The 19,702-nt window shown below is 46.8% G+C and overlaps 1 long non-coding RNA gene across 2 annotated transcripts; it reads right to left on the reverse strand.

Annotated features, from left to right (window-relative positions):
• Positions 1–426: 426 nt before the first annotated feature.
• LOC127342738 (uncharacterized) lies at positions 427–8,107 on the reverse strand. 2 transcript variants are annotated; one of them, XR_011755603.1, is made up of 9 exons: positions 7,792–8,107; positions 7,475–7,711; positions 7,271–7,383; positions 6,692–6,776; positions 3,497–5,379; positions 3,172–3,408; positions 2,968–3,080; positions 2,389–2,473; positions 427–1,075 (listed from the first exon to the last, which is right to left on the reverse strand). It is a non-coding gene; the product is annotated as an uncharacterized lncRNA (long non-coding RNA). The 2 variants fall into 2 exon arrangements; XR_011755604.1 differs by having other exon boundaries at positions 3,489–5,379.
• Positions 8,108–19,702: the final 11,595 nt, after the last annotated feature.

A 19,702-nucleotide genomic window follows, 5' to 3' on the forward strand; every position in this document is an offset into this window, starting at 1 on the left:
GACAATGAAGCCAAGGAGTTTTCCGGCTGGAACGCCAAAGACGCACTTCAGCGGATTCAACATCATCTTGTACCGTCGGAGATTCTCAAAGGTTTCTGTGAGATCGCTGATCAAGTCGGATCCTTTACGGGTCATGACCGCGATGTCGTCGACGTAGGCGTGTACGTTCCGGCCAATTTGGTCCTTCAGGCACCGCTGCATCGTACGTTGGTAGGTGGCACCTGCATTTTTCAAGCCAAAGGGCATGGTAACATAGCAGTAAGTGCCAAATGGGGTGATGAACGAGGTCGCCTTTTGGTCGGACTTCTTCATTCGGATCTGGTGATACCCGGAATATGCGTCAAGAAAACACAGAAGTTCCGCCCTGCCATCGAATCAATGACTTGGTCAATGCGCGGCAGGGGAAACGGATCCTTCAGACAACGCTTATTCAAGCCGGAGTAATCGATGCACATTCTTAGTATTTCAGAATTCTTTTTGGGTACAAGGACGGGATTTGAGACCCAATCAGTATGGATAACTTCTATTACAAAACCTGCCTCTAGTAACTTTGCTAATTCCATTCCTATGGCGCGGCGCTTCTTATCTCCAAAGCGTCGCATAGCTTGCTTTACCGGTTTAGCCCCCGGGTTTATGTTGAGGTAGTGCTCGGCGAGTTCCCTAGGTACTCCGGACATGTCAGAAGGCTGCCTGTGACGCCCCGGAACCGGTAACATGAGGATCCCAGCGATCCCGCCGAAATCCGCACGATATCGATTCAGAGACGCCCTCCGACACGACGTGTGCGACGAATCACACACGTGATGCCAGAGGAATTAACACGAGCAGTAACATTACAACAAGTTTACAATAGAGCCCACAAGAAACATATATTACAACAACGACTCCATGAGTCAAGATACAAATATACCATACAAAGATCCAAATCATACAGAAGATCAAAGGGTCCGAGTACGGACAAGATACAAATTGGACTAAGAGTCCTGAAGATAATCAGCGGCGTCCATAACCCTGCCCAGGCCAAGCCGGAAGGGTAACCTTGCTAACGTCGTCTTCATCGAACATATCTTCATACCTGCCCGGTTATATCCCGTAGAAGCAGCAATAAGTACGGGTTCGTACTTAACAAGACTTCAAGACGTATAAGCATTCGTCAACCAGTCGTCCTTTGTACTTGAGGCACGCAGGGGACTTAGAGGACGCAAGAGGAACGTCATAGGCAATATGGTGGGGTTAAGCGGCAGCGCGCAAGCACTAAAAACCTATAGAGACACTCTACAACATTCGTCTAATCAGAGGAGATGAGAGAGCGCAAAAACTAACAGTTCTATGCTCTGCAAACATAACACATCCGACGCTTTCCCCCTTCGCAAAGAAGTACTTACAAAGGCACTCACACTATTGTCAAGTTTTAACCAGTTATTATTTAAGTTGTTCTATCTTACTATGCAAGTTATTAGTATTGAATCAACAGGTGTAAGTTGTCTATGGTCGAGTCATACAGCTCCAAGTCGTCCATAACCGCGGACGCGGCTTATCGATAAGATGTAACCCTGCAGGGGTGCCCAAATGTGCCCACACGCACGATCAACCCACTTACGACAGGTGGATATCACGACACGCACTCTCCTTCACGACAACAATGTCCAGGAAGCCACCTAACTAAGTTAACCCGTTTCGGAGCCCGATCGAAACTCCGACGCGGACTTAGCTGTTTGCGTCTACGGCTTTCGGATGGAAACAAAGGTTCGCAGTGGTGAATCCATCTTCAAGAATACGTACCGCATCCTACGAGCGTGCAAGAGACAACGGGGTTACAAGGCAACATGGCTTCCCCAAGAGTAACATCATATCATACGACCAAAAAGAAACAAGCTTGCACGCCTGTGAGAAACAAAACAAACATCCAAACTAGTTGTGGCCACCGGACAAGGCTGTAGATTACGGCGATGGTCGAGGGAGACCCGTAAGCATACCCACGTGTGGTTAGAGCGCTCGATCTCGAACAGAGATAACAAGAACTCGGGGTCCTAAGATATTAAGGAAACACAAGTGAGCCGTCATAAAATGATCAGCTGACCCACCGATGCCTCCGCTAAACAAATATCAACAACTAAAGTAACCATGATTCTTCCCAACATATAACCCAATAAGATAACAACAACAGTAACAAGATGAGACAGCACTAGCATGCACTACGACTCGCAAGGGCAGACTCGATAACCAAACAATAGCCGTAGGAGGTGGTGGTGGCAATATGGGCTGCTTGAGGTAACAAGTGGAAAGGACACGTGACAAGAACACAACTTAAGGATAGCATGAGGGAGAAGGCAAAATAAAATAGGTAAGCGACTCCTGCAGGGACAGGAGTATAGGGGAAATGCTTGCCTGTTAAAGCTTGCCGAGGAACATCCGGAGAACTTGTCGTATCTCACCACACCACTTCGCGATCCTATCCGGGAAGAAGCAAATACTGGAACACACATCGGATGCAAATCTTACTACTACGGATAAAGAAGATCCAGCATGATCAAGATGATATGCATGACATGGCAATTATGATGCGATGCAACTTATCCAATTTAAGCGGAGTCGGAACCCCGAACAAACAAATTAGGTTGGAGTTGCATATCTACCGGCAAATTTAAGTGTTGGTTAGCATGGCATATCATGGCAGGGGTGCGCTACATCAATATTAAACGGAGTGGGGAAACCTTAGGTGGAAATCCAAAATACTCCGCATATATGTGAGGTGAACATGCATAACTATCATCGGACGACACGATGCGAAATGCAAACAGATGTACGGATGGCATATTCATGATCCTTGCATTTTTCTGATCAACTTTCATATATAAAACATTTTATTTCGAGTTACGGTTTAGGAGATATGATTTTTGCAAGATTTTAACATATTCTGAAATTTTCCAGACAACAGAAAAGGGGCTGGGACGAACTGGGCTGAACCTGCGATATCTCTGGGCCGGATCTGGCCTGGAAGTGGCGACGGATAAGAGCTGGGCGCACGGGGAGACAGGCTGGGTCGGAGGATCTGGGTCAAGGCCCAGTAGGCGCCGGATCTGATGGAAAAGAACCAAAAAAAACGTTGGATTATATCTGCCTGATCAGCATTTGAACTTGGGTCTCACGGGTAGATTAGCAGGGATTTACCACTGGGCTACTGTGTATGTCGTGCCTAGTGAGAAGCAGGCAACCTTCTGACCCAACTAGAGGCGGAGCTCGGGCCAGAACAGCCATGGCGGGAGAAGGTCAGGTCGCAGACGGATCTCGCGGTTGGTAGCGAACCAGGACGAGGGTGAGGGCGTCGGGGGTTCGGTTCGACGTGGGGAAGATAGTGGTGGCGATGCGGAGTCCAGGGGGTCACCGGAGTGTCGCCGCCGGCGACATCTGCAAGGAGAACCGACGGTCAACTCCGGCTGAACAAACGAGAGGCGGAGGTAGAAGGAGAAGAGGTCCAGGAGAAGCACCTCGTTACCAGGAACGTGTAGATGACCTCGGAACGGCAGGGGGAGGCCTGGTGTCGCCGGAATCGAAGATTTTCTCGCCGGGGACGAAGAAGGGAACGGCGATTTTGACGTTGATTGAGCCAGCCCCGGCTCGATTCCTTGAACCAGGTTGAAGAGGAGGACGAGGCGCATCCGCCGGTGCCCTCGGAACGGCGGGGGATGGTCTGTGGAGGCGGAGCCATGGTGAGGACGGTGGTGGCAGAGGGGGTTTCTCCATCTCGTTTCCTTTCGTGGGAGTGAAGAAAAGGAGGGGAAAGGGAACGCAGAGGTGAGTGGAGATGGGGTTTGCGTGAGGCTCCAGCCTGCCAGATAAAGCAGAGAGACGGAGGAGGCGTGTGAGGGAGCAGGTGAGGGGAGGGAGGACCACGCACGGCCATGGGGAAAAGAAAGGGATCACGCCTTCTGCCTGCAGGTGGAAATCAACGAGGAAGGGAGACTCGGTCTCGTCTCCGAACCGGTACGGGCCAGAGGTGGAGAGAAGGAAGTGGGCCGGGGAAGAGTGTGGGAGCTGGGCCTCCGGTGGGAAGAGGGAAAAGGGAGTGGGATGGGCCTGTGGAGAGAGAGGCCTGGTTAGATGGGTTAGGGTTTTGATTTTGAAAATTTTCTTTTCTCTCTTATTTTCAAAACTGATTTGGTATTTGAAACAAAACCAAACAAAGCCAAACCATTTTTAAATCTGTAAGACATTTGAAATAGTTTTGTTTATTTATATAGTTTTGATTGTTAGGGATTTTGTGTAAAGAAAGGATAAAGAGAGGGTTTAATATAAACCCATATGAGAGGGAAACCGAAATAGTTTTTATTTATAAATAAATTTTATTTGATAAAATCTTGTGCATGATATGATGCATGATGCATGATGAATGCACAAAAGAAAGAGAACAAACAAAATCTAATAGGGGTGCTACCCGGGGCCGTTACAATCGACACCACTAACAAGGAACCTCGCCCCGAGGTTCCACGTCAAGCCAAGGGGGAGTTGGTTAAACTATCGAGTCTTCTTGTACCATGTTGACAAACAGCCGACCTCGAGGTGGAACCTTCTTCTGGCGAACTGTTGATCTTCTCGACACCACTAACAAGAATTCTTGCTCCACGTAGATCGGCGACACCACTAACAAGAAGTCGTTGTTTGTTGACGATGATGCACTTCCGTCGAGATCCTCCAAAGATCGGACCTATTAGGATAAGGCAAAGATCGTCCAACCCGCATCGGAACCTAGGACTCGGAGAAGCAGATAAGAGAGAAGATCAAAAACTCGCAAAGGTAAGAGGAGAAAGATTATAGATAAGAAGAAAAATAGAGCTAATCAGATCTATCCAACGAATTTTTGAAAATAGTTTTGACACTCTAAACTCAACGACCGTTGGCAAGGCTATCCTAAAGGCTGGACTAGTGGGGTACCGTCAACCTGAGGCTCTGATACCAACTTGTGAGGTACCGTCAACCTGAGCTCTGATACCAACTTGTGACGCCCCGGAACCGGTAACATGAGGATCCCAGCGATCCCGCCGAAATCCGCACGATATCGATTCAGAGACGCCCTCCGACACGACATGTGCGACGAATCACACACGTGATGCCAGAGGAATTAACACGAGCAGTAACATTACAACAAGTTTACAATAGAGCCCACAAGAAACATATATTACAACAATGACTCCAGGAGTCAAGATACAAATATACCATACAAAGATCCAAATCATACAGAAGATCAAAGGGTCCGAGTACGGACAAGATACATATTGGACTAAGAGTCCTGAAGATAATCAGCGGCGTCCATAACCCTGCCCAGGCCAAGCCGGAAGGGTAACCTTGCTAACGTCGTCTTCATCGAACATATCTTCATACCTGCCCGGTTATATCCCGTAGAAGCAGCAATAAGTACGGGTTCGTACTTAACAAGACTTCAAGACGTATAAGCATTCGTCAACCAGTCGTCCTTTGTACTTGAGGCACGCAGGGGACTTAGAGGACGCAAGAGGAACGTCATAGGCAATATGGTGGGGTTAAGCGGCAGCGCGCAAGCACTAAAAACCTATAGAGACACTCTACAACATTCGTCTAATCAGAGGAGATGAGAGAGCGCAAAAACTAACAGTTCTATGCTCTGCAAACATAACACATCCAACGCTTTCCCCCTTCGCAAAGAAGTACTTACAAAGGCACTCACACTATTGTCAAGTTTTAACTAGTTATTATTTAAGTTGTTCTATCTTACTATGCAAGTTATTAGTATTGAATCAACAGGTGTAAGTTGTCTATGGTCGAGTCATACAGCTCCAAGTCGTCCATAACCGCGGACGCGGCTTATCGATAAGATGTAACCCTGCAGGGGTGCCCAAATGTGCCCACACGCATGATCAACCCACTTACGACAGGTGGATATCACGACACGCACTCTCCTTCACGACAACAATGTCCAGGAAGCCACCTAACTAAGTTAACCCGTTTCGGAGCCCGATCGAAACTCCGACGCGGACTTAGCTGTTTGCGTCTACGGCTTTCGGATGGAAACAGTGCCCGCAGGGTGAATCCATCTTCAGCAATACGTACCGCATCCTACGAGCGTGCAAGAGACAACGGGGTTACAAGGCAACATGGCTTCCCCAAGAGTAACATCATATCATCTGACCACAAAGAAACAAGCTTGCACGCCCGGGAGAAACAAAACAAACATCCAAACTAGTTGTGGCCACTGGACAAGGCTGTAGATTACGGCAGTGGTCGAGGGGAGACACGGTAAGCATACCCACGTGTGGTTAGAGCGCTCAGTCTCGGAACAGATAACAAGAACTCGGGGTCCTAAGATATTAAGGAAACACAAGTGAGCCGTCATAAAACGATCAGCTGACCCACCGATGCCTCCGCTAAACAAATATCAACAACTAAAGTAACCATGATTCTTCCCAACATATAACCCAATAAGATAACAACAACAGTAACAAGATGAGACAGCACTAGCATGCACTACGACTCGCAAGGGCAGACTCGATAACCAAACAATAGCCGTAGGAGGTGGTGGTGGCAATATGGGCTGCTTGAGGTAACAAGTGGAAAGGACACGTGACAAGAACACAACTTAAGGATAGCATGAGGGAGAAGGCAAAATAAAATAGGTAAGCGACTCCTGCAGGGACAGGAGTATAGGGGAAATGCTTGCCTGTTAAAGCTTGCCGAGGAACATCCGGAGAACTTGTCGTATCTCACCACACCACTTCGCGATCCTATCCGGGAAGAAGCAAATACTGGAACACACATCGGATGCAAATCTTACTACTACGGATAAAGAAGATCCAGCATGATCAAGATGATATGCATGACATGGCAATTATGATGCGATGCAACTTATCCAATTTAAGCGGAGTCGGAACCCCGAACAAACAAATTAGGTTGGAGTTGCATATCTACCGGCAAATTTAAGTGTTGGTTAGCATGGCATATCATGGCAGGGGTGCGCTACATCAATATTAAACGGAGTGGGGAAACCTTAGGTGGAAATCCAAAATACTCCGCATATATGTGAGGTGAACATGCATAACTATCATCGGACGACACGATGCGAAATGCAAACAGATGTACGGATGGCATATTCATGATCCTTGCATTTTTCTGATCAACTTTCATATATAAAACATTTTATTTCGAGTTACGGTTTAGGAGATATGATTTTTGCAAGATTTTAACATATTCTGAAATTTTCCAGAAAACAGAAAAGGGGCTGGGACGAACTGGGCTGAACCTGCGATATCTCTGGGCCGGATCTGGCCTGGAAGTGGCGACGGATAAGAGCTGGGCGCACGGGGAGATAGGCTGGGTCGGAGGATCTGGGTCAAGGCCCAGTAGGCGCCGGATCTGATGGAAAAGAACCAAAAAAAACGTTGGATTATATCTACCTGATCAGCATTTGAACTTGGGTCTCACGGGTAGATTAGCAGGGATTTACCACTGGGCTACTGTGTATGTCGTGCCTAGTGAGAAGCAGGCAACCTTCTGACCCAACTAGAGGCGGAGCTCGGGCCAGAACAGCCATGGCGGGAGAAGGTCAGGTCGCAGACGGATCTCGCGGTTGGTAGCGAACCAGGACGAGGGTGAGGGCGTCGGGGGTTCGGTTCGACGTGGGGAAGATAGTGGTGGCGATGCGGAGTCCAGGGGGTCACCGGAGTGTCACCGCCGGCGACATCTGCAAGGAGAACCGACGGTCAACTCCGGCTGAACAAACGAGAGGTGGAGGTAGAAGGAGAAGAGGTCCAGGAGAAGCACCTCGTTACCAGGAACGTGTAGATGACCTCGGAACGGCAGGGGGAGGCCTGGTGTCGCCGGAATCGAAGATTTTCTCGCTGGGGACGAAGAAGGGAACGGCGATTTTGACGTTGATTGAGCCAGCCCCGGCTCGATTCCTTGAACCAGGTTGAAGAGGAGGACGAGGCGCATCCGCCGGTGCCCTCGGAACGGCGGGGGATGGTCTGTGGAGGCGGAGCCATGGTGAGGACGGTGGTGGCAGAGGGGGTTTCTCCATCTCGTTTCCTTTCGTGGGAGTGAAGAAAAGGAGGGGAAAGGGAATGCAGAGGTGAGTGGAGATGGGGTTTGCGTGAGGCTCCACCGCCGGATAAAGCAGAGAGACGGAGGGAGGCGTGTGAGGGAGCAGGTGAGGGGAGGGAGGACCACGCACGGCCATGGGGAAAAGAAAGGGATCACGCCTTCGCCCGCAGGTGGAAATCAACGAGGAAGGGAGACTCGGTCTCGTCTCCGAACCCAGCACGGGCGAGGTGGAGAGAAGGAAGTGGGCCGGGGAAGAGTGTGGGAGCTGGGCCTCCGGTGGGAAGAGGGAAAAGGGAGTGGGATGGGCCTGTGGAGAGAGAGGCCTGGTTAGATGGGTTAGGGTTTTGATTTTGAAAATTTTCTTTTCTCTCTTATTTTCAAAACTGATTTGGTATTTGAAACAAAACCAAACAAAGCCAAACCATTTTTAAATCTGTAAGACATTAGAAATAGTTTTGTTTATTTATATAGTTTTGATTGTTAGGGATTTTGTGTAAAGAAAGGATAAAGAGAGGGTTTAATATAAACCCATATGAGAGGGAAACCGAAATAGTTTTTATTTATAAATAAATTTTATTTGATAAAATCTTGTGCATGATATGATGCATGATGCATGATGAATGCGCAAAAGAAAGAGAACAAACAAAATCTAATAGGGGTGCTACCCGGGGCCGTTACACTGCCATGCGAAGATATACATGTTAGCACGGAGGAACTCGACGAGCGCGTCTTCCTATTTGGGATCCATGTTGGCTCCGACCGAGACCTGCTTGGTAGCATCTCCTTCCTTGAAGTTGACTTTCTTGGTCTCTATCGCGGCCTTGAAGGATTTTTTCTGTTCGGAGATCTGTTTCTTGGTGGTCTGCATCTCAGTCGGATCCACCGTGGCTCTGTAGCCTTTCAGCTCCTCTCCAGATATCACAGACTCTGCGAAGGCGGTGATGTCTACTCACGCTTCTTTTCCTGTAGACAGTGTTGGGCCTCCAAGAGCAGAGGTTTGTAGAACAGCAGCAAGTTTCCCTTAAGTGAATCACCCAAGGTTTATCGAACTCAGGGAGGAAGAGGTCAAAGATATCCCTCTCAAGAAACCCTGCAATCACGATACAAGAAGTCTCTTGTGTCCCCAACACACCCGATACACTTGTCAGATGTATAGGTGCACTAGTTCGGCAAAGAGACAGTGAAATACAAGTAATATAGATGATTGTAAGTAGTAATTGCAATCTGAAATATAAATGGCAGCAAGCAAACATGTAACAGAACTTGTTGGAAACGGTGTTTCAATGCTTAGAAACAAGGCCTAGGGATCATACTTTCACTAGTGGACACTCTCAACATTGATCACATAACTGAATAGATAAATGCTACTTTCTCTACACTCTCTTGTTGGATGACAAACACCATTCATTGTGTAGGGCTACAAGAGCTCCCTCAAGCCGGAGTTAACAAGCGCCACAACATTCGGTGTTCATATTTAAGTAACCTTAGAGTGCATAATAGACCATTGCAATTATACCGAGTACTAACATAGCATGCACACTGTCACCGTCAGGCTATGAAAGGGGGAATAGATCGCATCAATACTATCATAGTAATAGTTAACTCCATAATCTACAAGAGATTACAATCATAACCTATGCCAAGTAATACATGATGCACACACTGTCAACATTACATCATGGAGGAGGAATAGAGTACTTTAATAACATCACTAGAGTAGCACATAGATTAATAGTGATACAAAGCTCATCATATGGATCTCAATCATGTAAGGAAGCTCATGAGATCATTGTATTGAAGTACATGGGAGAGAGATTAACCACATAGCTACCGGTACAGCCCTTAGCCTCGAGGGAGAACTACTCCCTCCTCATCATGGGAGACAGCAGCGGCGATGAAGATGGAGGTGGTGTCGATGGAGATGCCTTCCGGGGGCAATTCCCCGTCCCGGCGGCGTGCCGGAACAAAGACTTCTGTCCCTCGAATATTGGCTTCGCGATGGCGGCGGCTCTGGAAGGTTTTCCGTATCGTGGCTTATTCGTCTCGAAGTTTTAGGTCACCAGGGCTTAAATAGGCTAAGAGGCGGAGTCGGAAGGGTTCTGGTGGAGCCACACCATAGGGGGGCGCGCCCCCCCTCTAGCCGCGCCGCCATGTGGTGTGGAGGCCCTGGGCCTCCCCTCTGGCCCCTCTTCGGTGTTTGGAAGCTTCGTGGAATTATAAGATCGTGGGCCTTGATTTCGTCCAATTCCGAGAATATTTCCTTTGTAGGATTTCTGAAACCAAAAACAGCAGAAAACAGGAACTAGCACTTCGGCATCTTGTCAATAGGTTAGTTCCGGAAAATGCATCAAAACGATATAAAGTGTGAACAAAACATGTAAGTTATGTCATAAAACAAGCATGGAACATAAGAAATTTTAGATACATTGGAGACGTATCAGCATCCCCAAGCTTAGTTCCTACTCGCCCTCGAGTAGGTAAACGATAAAAAGAATAATTTCTGTAGTGACATGCTACTTACATAATCTTGATCATACTATTGTAAAGCATATGAGATGAATGAAGTGACTCAAGGCAATGATCTATAGTTGCTAACAAATAGATAACATATAGCAAAACTTTTCATGAATAGTACTTTCAAGACAAGCATCAAAAGTCTTGCATAAGAGTTAACTCATAAAGAAATAAATTCAAAGTAAAGGCATCGAAGCAACACAAAGGAAGATATAAGTTTCAGCAGCTGCTTTCAACTTTCAACATGCATATCTCATGGATAATTGTCAACACAAAGTAGAATAATAAGTACAATAAGCCAGCATGTAAGAATCAATGCACAGTTGACACAAGTGTTTGCTTCTAAGATAGAAAGAAGTAGGTAAACTGACTCAACATAAAGTAAAAGAAAGGCCCTTCGCAGAGGGAAGCATGGATTACTATATTTGTGCTAGAGCTTTTATTTTAAAAACATAGAAACAATTTTGTCAACGGTAGTAATAAAGCATATGTGTTATGTATAAGATATCCTATAAGTTGCAAGCCTCATGCATAGATTACCAATAGTGCCCACACCTTGTCCTAATTAGCTTGGATTTACATGGATTATCATTGCATAACATATGTTTCAACCAAGTGTCACAAAGGGGTACCTCTATGCCGCCTGTACAAAGGTCTAAGGAGAAAGCTCGCATTGGATTTCTCGCTTTTGATTATTCTCTACTTAGACATCCATACCGGGACAACATAGACAACAGATAATGGACTCCTCTTTAATGCATAAGCATTCAACAACAGATAATATTCTCATAAGAGATTGAGGATTGTTGTCCAAACTGAAACTTCCACCATGGATCATGGCTTTAGTTAGCGGCCCAATGTTCTTCTCTAACAATATGCATACTCAAACCATTCAACTCATGATAAATCACCCTTACTTCAGACAAGACGAACATGCATAGAAACTCACATGATATTCAACAAAGGTGTAATAGTTGATGGCGTCCCCAGAAACATGGTTACCGCTCAACAAGCAACTTATAAGAAATAAGATACATAAGTACATATTCAATACCACAATAGTTTTTAAGCTATTTTTCCCATGAGCTATATATTGCAAAGACAAAGGATTGAAATTTTAAAGGTAGCACTCAAGTAATTTACTTTGGAATGGCAGAGAAATACCATGTAGTAGTTAGGTATGGTGGACACAAATGGCATAGTTTTTGGCTCAAGGATTTTGGACGCACGAGAAGTATTCCCTCTCAGTACAAGGCTTAGGCTAGCAAGGTTGTTTGAAGCAAACACAAGTATGAACCGGTATAGCAAAACTTACATAAGAACATATTGCAAGCATTATAAGACTCTACATTGTCTTCCTTGTTGTTCAAACCCTCACCAGAAAATATCTAGACTTTAGAGAGACCAATCATGCAAACCAAATGTCAACAAGCTCTACAGTATTTCTTCATTAATAGGTGCAAAGTACATGATGCAAGAGCTTAAACATGATCTAATTGAGCACAACAATTGCCAAGTATCAAATTATTCAAGTCATTATACCAATTACCACATGAAGCATTTTCTGTTTCCAACCAAATAACAATGAACGAAGCAGTTTTCAACCTTCGCCATGAACACTAAAAGTAAAGCTAAGAACACCAGTGTTCATATGAACGAGCGGAGCGTGTCTCTCTCCCACACAAGCATGAATTTATTCAGAGAATGAAAATAACAAAACGAAAAATAAAAGCACACAGACGCTCCAAGTAAAGCACATAAGATGTGACGGAATAAAAATATAGTTTCACTAGAGGTGACCTCATAAGTTGTCGATGAAGAAGGGGATGCCTTAGGCATCCCCAAGCTTAGATGCTTGAGTCTTCTTGAAATATGCAGGGATGAACCACGGGGGCATCCCCAAGCTTAGAGCTTTCACTCTCCTTGATCATATTGTATCATCCTCCTCTCTTGATCCTTGAAAACTTCCTCCACACCAAACTCAAAACAAACTCATTAGAGGGTTAGTGCATAATCAAAAATTCACATATTCAGAGGTGATATAATCATTCTTAACACTTCTATACATTGCACAAAGCTACTGGAAGTCAATGGAACAAAGAAATCCTTCAAACATAGCAAAACTGGCAATGCGAAATAAAAGGCAGAATTTGTCAAAACAGAACAGCCCGTAAGGACGAATTTTTCTGGGGCACTTAACTTGCTCAGATGAAAATGCTCAAATTGAATGAAAGTTGCGTACATATCTGAGGATCACTCACGTAAATTGGCAGATTTTTCTGAGTTACCTACAGAGAACCCTTCCCAAATTCGTGACAGATAGAAATCTGTTTCTGCGCAGTAATCCAAATCTAGTATCAATCTTACTATCAAAGACTTTACTTGGCACAACAATGCAATAAAATAAAGATAAGGAGAGGTTTCTACAGTAGTAACAACTTCAAAGACACAAATATAAAACAAAATTGATGTAGTAAAATAAAAACATGGGTTATCTCCCAAGAAGTGCTTTCTTTATAGCCATTAAGATGGGGTCAGTAATTTTAATGATGCACTCGCAAGAAATAAGAGTTGAAGCAAAAGAGAGCATCAAAAAGCAAATTCAAAACACATTTAAGCCTAACCCACTTCCTATGAAAATGAATCTTGTAAATAAACAAATTATGCAAGCATAAGGCAACAAGCATAGGAAAACAAGACAAGCGCAACTTCAAGATTTTCAGCAAAAAGAGAGGTGTTTTAGTAACATGAAAATCCCTACAACCATATTGTCTTCTCTCATAAAGATTTTCAGTAGCATCATGAACAAACTCAACAATATAACTATCACATAAAACATTCTTATCATGAGCTACATGCATAAAAGTATCATTACTCTCCACATAAGCATAATCATTCTTATTAGTAATAGTGGGAGAAAATTCATCACCATAATTATCATATATAGGAGGAAAAGTATCATCAAAGTAAATTTTCTCCTCCATGCTTGGGGGACTAAAAATATCATGCTCATCAAAACCAGCTTCCCCAAGCTTAGAATTTTCCATAGCATTAGCAACAATGGTGTTCGAAGTGTTCATACTAGTAACATTGCTACTAGCATGCAAATAAGGTTCCATAGGTTTTTAAATTTTCGCATCAAACAATCCATGTCTTAACTCAGGAAATAGATTAAAAAGCTCACTGTTATTTTCCATTATGCCTAACTAGTGAAAAACAAGAAACAAAAAGATGCAATTGCAGGATCTAAAGGAAATAGCTTCGAGCACTCACACACTGGCAACAGTGCTAGGAAATAGCTTAGTAGTCGGAGGATGTGAATACCTTTTACCTTACCTCCCTGGCAACGGCGCCAGAAAATAGCTTGATGTCTACTCACGCTTCTTTTCCTGTAGACAGTGTTGGGCCTCCAAGAGCAGAGGTTTGTAGAACAGCAGCAAGTTTCCCTTAAGTGAATCACCCAAGGTTTATCGAACTCAGGGAGGAAGAGGTCAAAGATATCCCTCTCAAGCAACCCTGCAATCACGATACAAGAAGTCTCTTGTGTCCCCAACACACCCGATACACTTGTCAGATGTATAGGTGCACTAGTTCGGCGAAGAGATAGTGAAATACAAGTAATATGGATGATTGTAAGTAGTAATTGCAATCTGAAATATAAATGGCAGCAAGCAAACATGTAACAGAACTTGTTGGAAACAGTGTTTCAATGCTTAGAAACAAGGCCTAGGGATCATACTTTCACTAGTGGACACTCTCAACATTGATCACATAACTGAATAGATAAATGCTACTTTCTCTACACTCTCTTGTTGGATGACAAACACCATTCATTGTGTAGGGCTACAAGAGCTCCCTCAAGCCGGAGTTAACAAGCGCCACAACATTCGGTGTTCATATTTAAGTAACCTTAGAGTGCATAATAGACCATTGCAATTATACCGAGTACTAACATAGCATGCACACTGTCACCGTCAGGCTATGAAAGGGGGAATAGATCGCATCAATACTATCATAGTAATAATTAACTCCATAATCTACAAGAGATTACAATCATAACCTATGCCAAGTACTACATGATGCACACACTGTCAACACTACATCATGGAGGAGGAATAGATTACTTTAATAACATCACTAGAGTAGCACATAGATTAATAGTGATACAAAGCTCATCATATGGATCTCAATCATGTAAGGCAGCTCATGAGATCATTGTATTGAAGTACATGGGAGAGAGATTAACCACATAGCTACCGGTACAGCCCTTAGCCTCGAGGGAGAAATACTCCCTCCTCATCATGGGAGACAGCAGCGGCGATGAAGATGGCGGTGTTGTCGATGGAGATGCCTTCTGGGGCAATTCCCTGTCCCGGCGGCGTGCCGGAACAGAGACTTCTGTCCCCCGAATCTTGGCTTCGTGATGGCGGCGGCTCTGGAAGGTTTTCCATATCGTGGCTTATTCGTCTCGAAGTTTTAGGTCACCAGGGCTTAAATAGGCGAAGAGGCGGAGTCAGAAGGGTTCTGGTGGAGCCACACCATAGGGGGGCGCGCCCCCCCCTCTGGCCGTGCCGCCATGGGGTGTGGAGGCCCTGGGCCTCCCCTCTGGTCCCTCTTCGGTGTTCTGGAACCTTCGTGGAATTATAAGATCGTGGGCCTTGATTTCGTCCAATTCCGAGAATATTTCCTTTGTAGGATTTCTGAAACCAAAAACAGCAGAAAACAGGAACTGGCACTTCGGCATCTTGTAAATAGGTTAGTTCCGGAAAATGCATCAAAACAATATAAAGTGTGAACAAAACATGTAAGTTATGTCATAAAACAAGCATGGAACATAAGAAATTATAGATACGTTGGAGACGTATCAGGCGGCTTCGCCCAACTCGCACTCATGAGCCTTTTTGTAGTCTCCGAATACGGTAATCATACCATTGGGACCCGAAATCTTGAGCTTGTTGTAGATGTAGCACGCTCTTGCGTGGAACTTGTGGTAGGTGGGTCTGCCGAAGATGACGTGGTAGGAGCTCTTGAAGGGCACGACCTCAAACGTGATCATCTCTTCATGGAAATTATTAACATCGCCGAAGGCCACGGGAAGTCTGATGCTGCCGAGGGAAATTGCCTTTTTACCCAGAACCACGCCATGAAACTCAGTGTTGCTGTGTTTGAGCTGTTCCTTGGTAAGGTTCATCCGCTTCAGAGTCTCCAAGTACATGATGTTCAAGCTGGCTCCGCCATCCATAAGGCATTTGGAGAAGTCAAAGCCGTCGATGCGGGGACTTACAACCAAGGCGTAGCACTCTTTTTGCACAATGGTAGGATGATCCTGCCTATCAAATGTGCACGGGACTTCCGACCACCTGACATACTGCGGCACAACAAGAACTGTGGCGTTCAGGATCCGGAAAGCTGACTTGCTGGCGCGGACTATTGGGGTTCCGAGGAAAGTGTGGTACGCACATGCGCTCTTTTTGACGAAGGGGTTGGGTTTAGCTGTGGATCCTTCCTTGGGATCCGGCGAAGCATCATCCTCATCCATCGCCTCGGAACTGTCCTCCTCTTTGTCCTTGTTCTTGCCCTTGACTCCTTTGTCGCGTGGGCGGTGCTTCCGGGCTCGCTTGTATCCTGCTTCCGGGTCGTTTTTCAGATCATTGACCCACTTGCAGTTGCGGTTGGTGTGGGTGGACTTCCCCGTAGCCGGATCCAGATGGGCCAGACAGGGCATGTCTCTGTACTCTTCATAGGTTTGGGGGTGCGGGTTCCGGCAGCGGTGACTTCATCGCCACACTGCTGGCCTCTGCCGGCGCAGCCTCCGCGACCGCGGCCTCTTCCGCCTCCTTGACCTCCGCGTTGGAAAGCTACGGCGACCATCTCGGATCCGCCGCTCTTCTGGTCATCAGGGGGTTTTTCCGCTTATGGCCGCTGTTGTTACCGTTATCGCGGTTCTTCTTCTGCTGATGTAGGGGAATTGTTGTAGCTGCGAGATCTCCGCCTGCGTCGTCATCGGCGGCTGTGTGATCGCTGGCTATGGTGATCATGTCATCCAAGGTCAGTTTATTTGCGTTGACCAAGCAAGTGAGCTTGTGTCACAGCAGTCCTCCTCTCTGCAATCCACCTATGAAGGCGTGCATGGCTGTACGATTGTCGACGTTTTCGCACTCGTTCCTGCATGCCAACCATCATGTGAGGAAGTTTCTTGATGTTTCTCCCTTCTTCTGGATACATGCTTGTAAGTCGCTTGTTGTGGCAGGCCTTTCGTAGGTGCCCCTGAAGTGCTTTTCGAAGGCGGTCTTCAGGTCAAACCAGCAAAAGATGGAGTTCTTCTCGAGGTCGTTAAGCCAGATCCGGGCTGGACCTACAAGGTACAGCTGAAGCATGCGGCAGGCGATATTAGGGGTTCCTCCGGCGAAGGTTACTGCATTATAGTAATCCTCAATCCAGGTATCCGGCCTTTCCGTGCCGTCATAATTCTTCCGATTTCCGGGTAGCTTGAGGTTCATGCTTGGCTTTGGTTCCTCTCGAATCATCCTACCAAAGCACTTTCGGCCAATGTAGTCAGTTTTGTATTCGTTGAGGCATTCCCGCGCATCACGCGAGCCGTTGCGGGGGGATTTTGAGCGTGAGCGAGATCTCCGACCACCGCCTCTGCCTCCACCTCCGCCTCCACCGCTAGGTGGTGGTGAGGGAGACCTGCGAGGGGGCCGATGCGACCTTTTGCTTCCGCCTTCCGATTCTCCCCGCCCTTCGCGATGCTGGCTCCGGCTTCGATGGCTGCCTTCACCTTGGTGCTGGCTGCCTTGACCGTTCCGGCTTCTGCGAGGCTCTGGGTCGCGTTCTTCGTTCCGACTCCTCCTGGGCTCAGGCTCGCGATCATTGATCTGGCTCCGGCGAGGTTCCGGCGTTCGCTCCCTGTTCCTGTTTCTTGAGGGTAGCACGTTGTCGCGGATATTGATTCCGCTAGGCCCATGGGGTCTGGTGTTTCCGGCTGGACTACGGCGACGAGGAGGTGGAGGACGCGGATATCCGTTAGGCGGAGGTGAGGGATTGCGGTACTTGTCCTTACCAGTGTACATTGCATCCTTTCCTTTTTCGGATCTGACGGAGGCGTCTTTGATGGTACAGGGATTGGATTTGGGTGTTCTCTGGTTTTCCTTCTGCGTTCAGAGGATCCGGTTCGCGATTCATCATCACGATGGCGATTGTCGTAGGCGTCCTTCTGCGCGGTAGAGATGCAATGTTCAGGGTTGGATTCCAACCTACGCGAAGTATCTGCCTTGCTCTGCTGCTTCATTGCTGAAGCAGCGAGCGTACGGACGTAGTCGATGTCGATCTCCTCGTGTTTTTTCTTCAAGATCTCCGCAGCCTTCTTCATGTTATCCTTCGGAGTGGCGTACGGCTGCTGCTCGGTCGGAGTTGCGAAGGTGATCTTACGGGGAGCTATTGTGTCTCACCGGATCTTATCGACCTCCTGTTGAGCCTCAGTGATCTTGTCCTCCCAATGCTTCCGGAGTTGCTTGACTTTCACTAGTGATTCGTCCACCTCACGCTCTCTCTTGAGAAAATTGTCCACGAAGTTCGCGGCTTCCTTCCTCTCGTCAATCATTGCAGCTGCGGTTTGGGCAAACTTTTTGGCTGTGGCCAGCATCTCCTATCTCTTAGCTTCTAGCGCTTCCGCATTTGCTGCATCTTCGGGAGTAATGGGTTTGTTGAGGATATCCGAGTGCGCGATTGCATCCATGTCTGCTTGCTCAACCAGTTCTTCTGGGGACAAGACTTCCTTATGCAGTCGTTCCTGCGAGAGCGGAGATCCTGCATGGGATGGCTGTGGGTCGGATTGGGTGTTTTCATCCTCTTATTCCCGTTGATCCAACGCCGCCAAGGTTGCGAGAACCTATTTAGGTTGGGCGGATTCAACTTCAGGCTAATCACCGTATCTGTATTCCTTCACCTTGCAATCGAACTCTTCAGTATCCATGGAGGGGGTATCCCCGAAATTGGGCTTAGGTTGCCCAGGATCGACTCTTCAGCCGGAGCGCTGCTTTCTCCGACAGCCTCCTGCTGATCCGGAGCAGCGTTGTTCTCCGGTGCCTCAACCTGCTCGGGACCAGCTCCGGCTTCTTGAGGGGCGGTTCCGGCGGTATGGGCCAAGAAGTGTACGAAGTGACACCTTTGCTTCTCTAACACCTGGGAGACCCAGGCGGATCTGCATTGGTCTCCCACCTTTATTTCCTGCTCAGGGGCGGATTGGATGGGTTTTGATTTTTCCAGATCCAAGGCGGAATATTCTTTGGGAAGCTCCTGCATCTCAGATCGGATCTTCGCGACTGCGTCCTGCTCAGCGGCGGTCGCGTTAGCGTTACTTACCAGAGCGTTTCCGTCGGAATCGACGGTTTTGCCGATGAAGATGTGTATGCCGCCGACTGGGACGATGGAGAGCTTGACGGGGTTTGTCTTAGCCGGAATCCAGCACTCACCCGGAGGGACGATCGGAAGGTTTCCGGCGTAGAGGACGCTGCCGGAAAGGAACTCCATGAAGTTCTAGTAAACCGGTGAAGGCTGACAGACATAGTTCTTCTGAATAAAAACAACCTTTTGAAGAAATGGTTATGAAAACATGCATTGGTATTAGATTTTCTGGTCTAATATCGTAGCTAGTGCATTAAACACCTCTTTCCTAATATGAACTTGTTGAGTACGATCGACTCATACCTCTTATAATCCCTTGCTTAGACTGTCTGAATCACCTCGAGGAGGGAACTGACGGACAAGATGGAGCATAGGAGATCTGCTACGAGGAGCCAGGCCTCTCAGGCGGGGTAGAAGGCGTAGACTACCTTATCGTCTACGGAACCGGGGAGGCTTCCGAAGGAGAACAAGCTTAGACCATCGAAGTATTAGTAGTAACCGAGCAGTACGAACACTTTAGTACTTAGCTGCTCGAGTGGAATAAATGTATAACCTGCTAAGACTCTTATATTGTAAGTTAAGTTGGGTTCACCTCGAACCCAGGAGCAAACCTCTTTGGACCAGGAGGAGCTCCGAGATGATGTATAGGTTTGGTTTGTAATAATATGTGAATGAGTTATGGACCAGCTACGTTCTGTTGTACTACTCTCAG

This window comes from Lolium perenne, chromosome 3 (assembly GCF_019359855.2).
Source record: "Lolium perenne isolate Kyuss_39 chromosome 3, Kyuss_2.0, whole genome shotgun sequence".
Taxonomy (NCBI): Eukaryota; Viridiplantae; Streptophyta; class Magnoliopsida; order Poales; family Poaceae; genus Lolium; species Lolium perenne.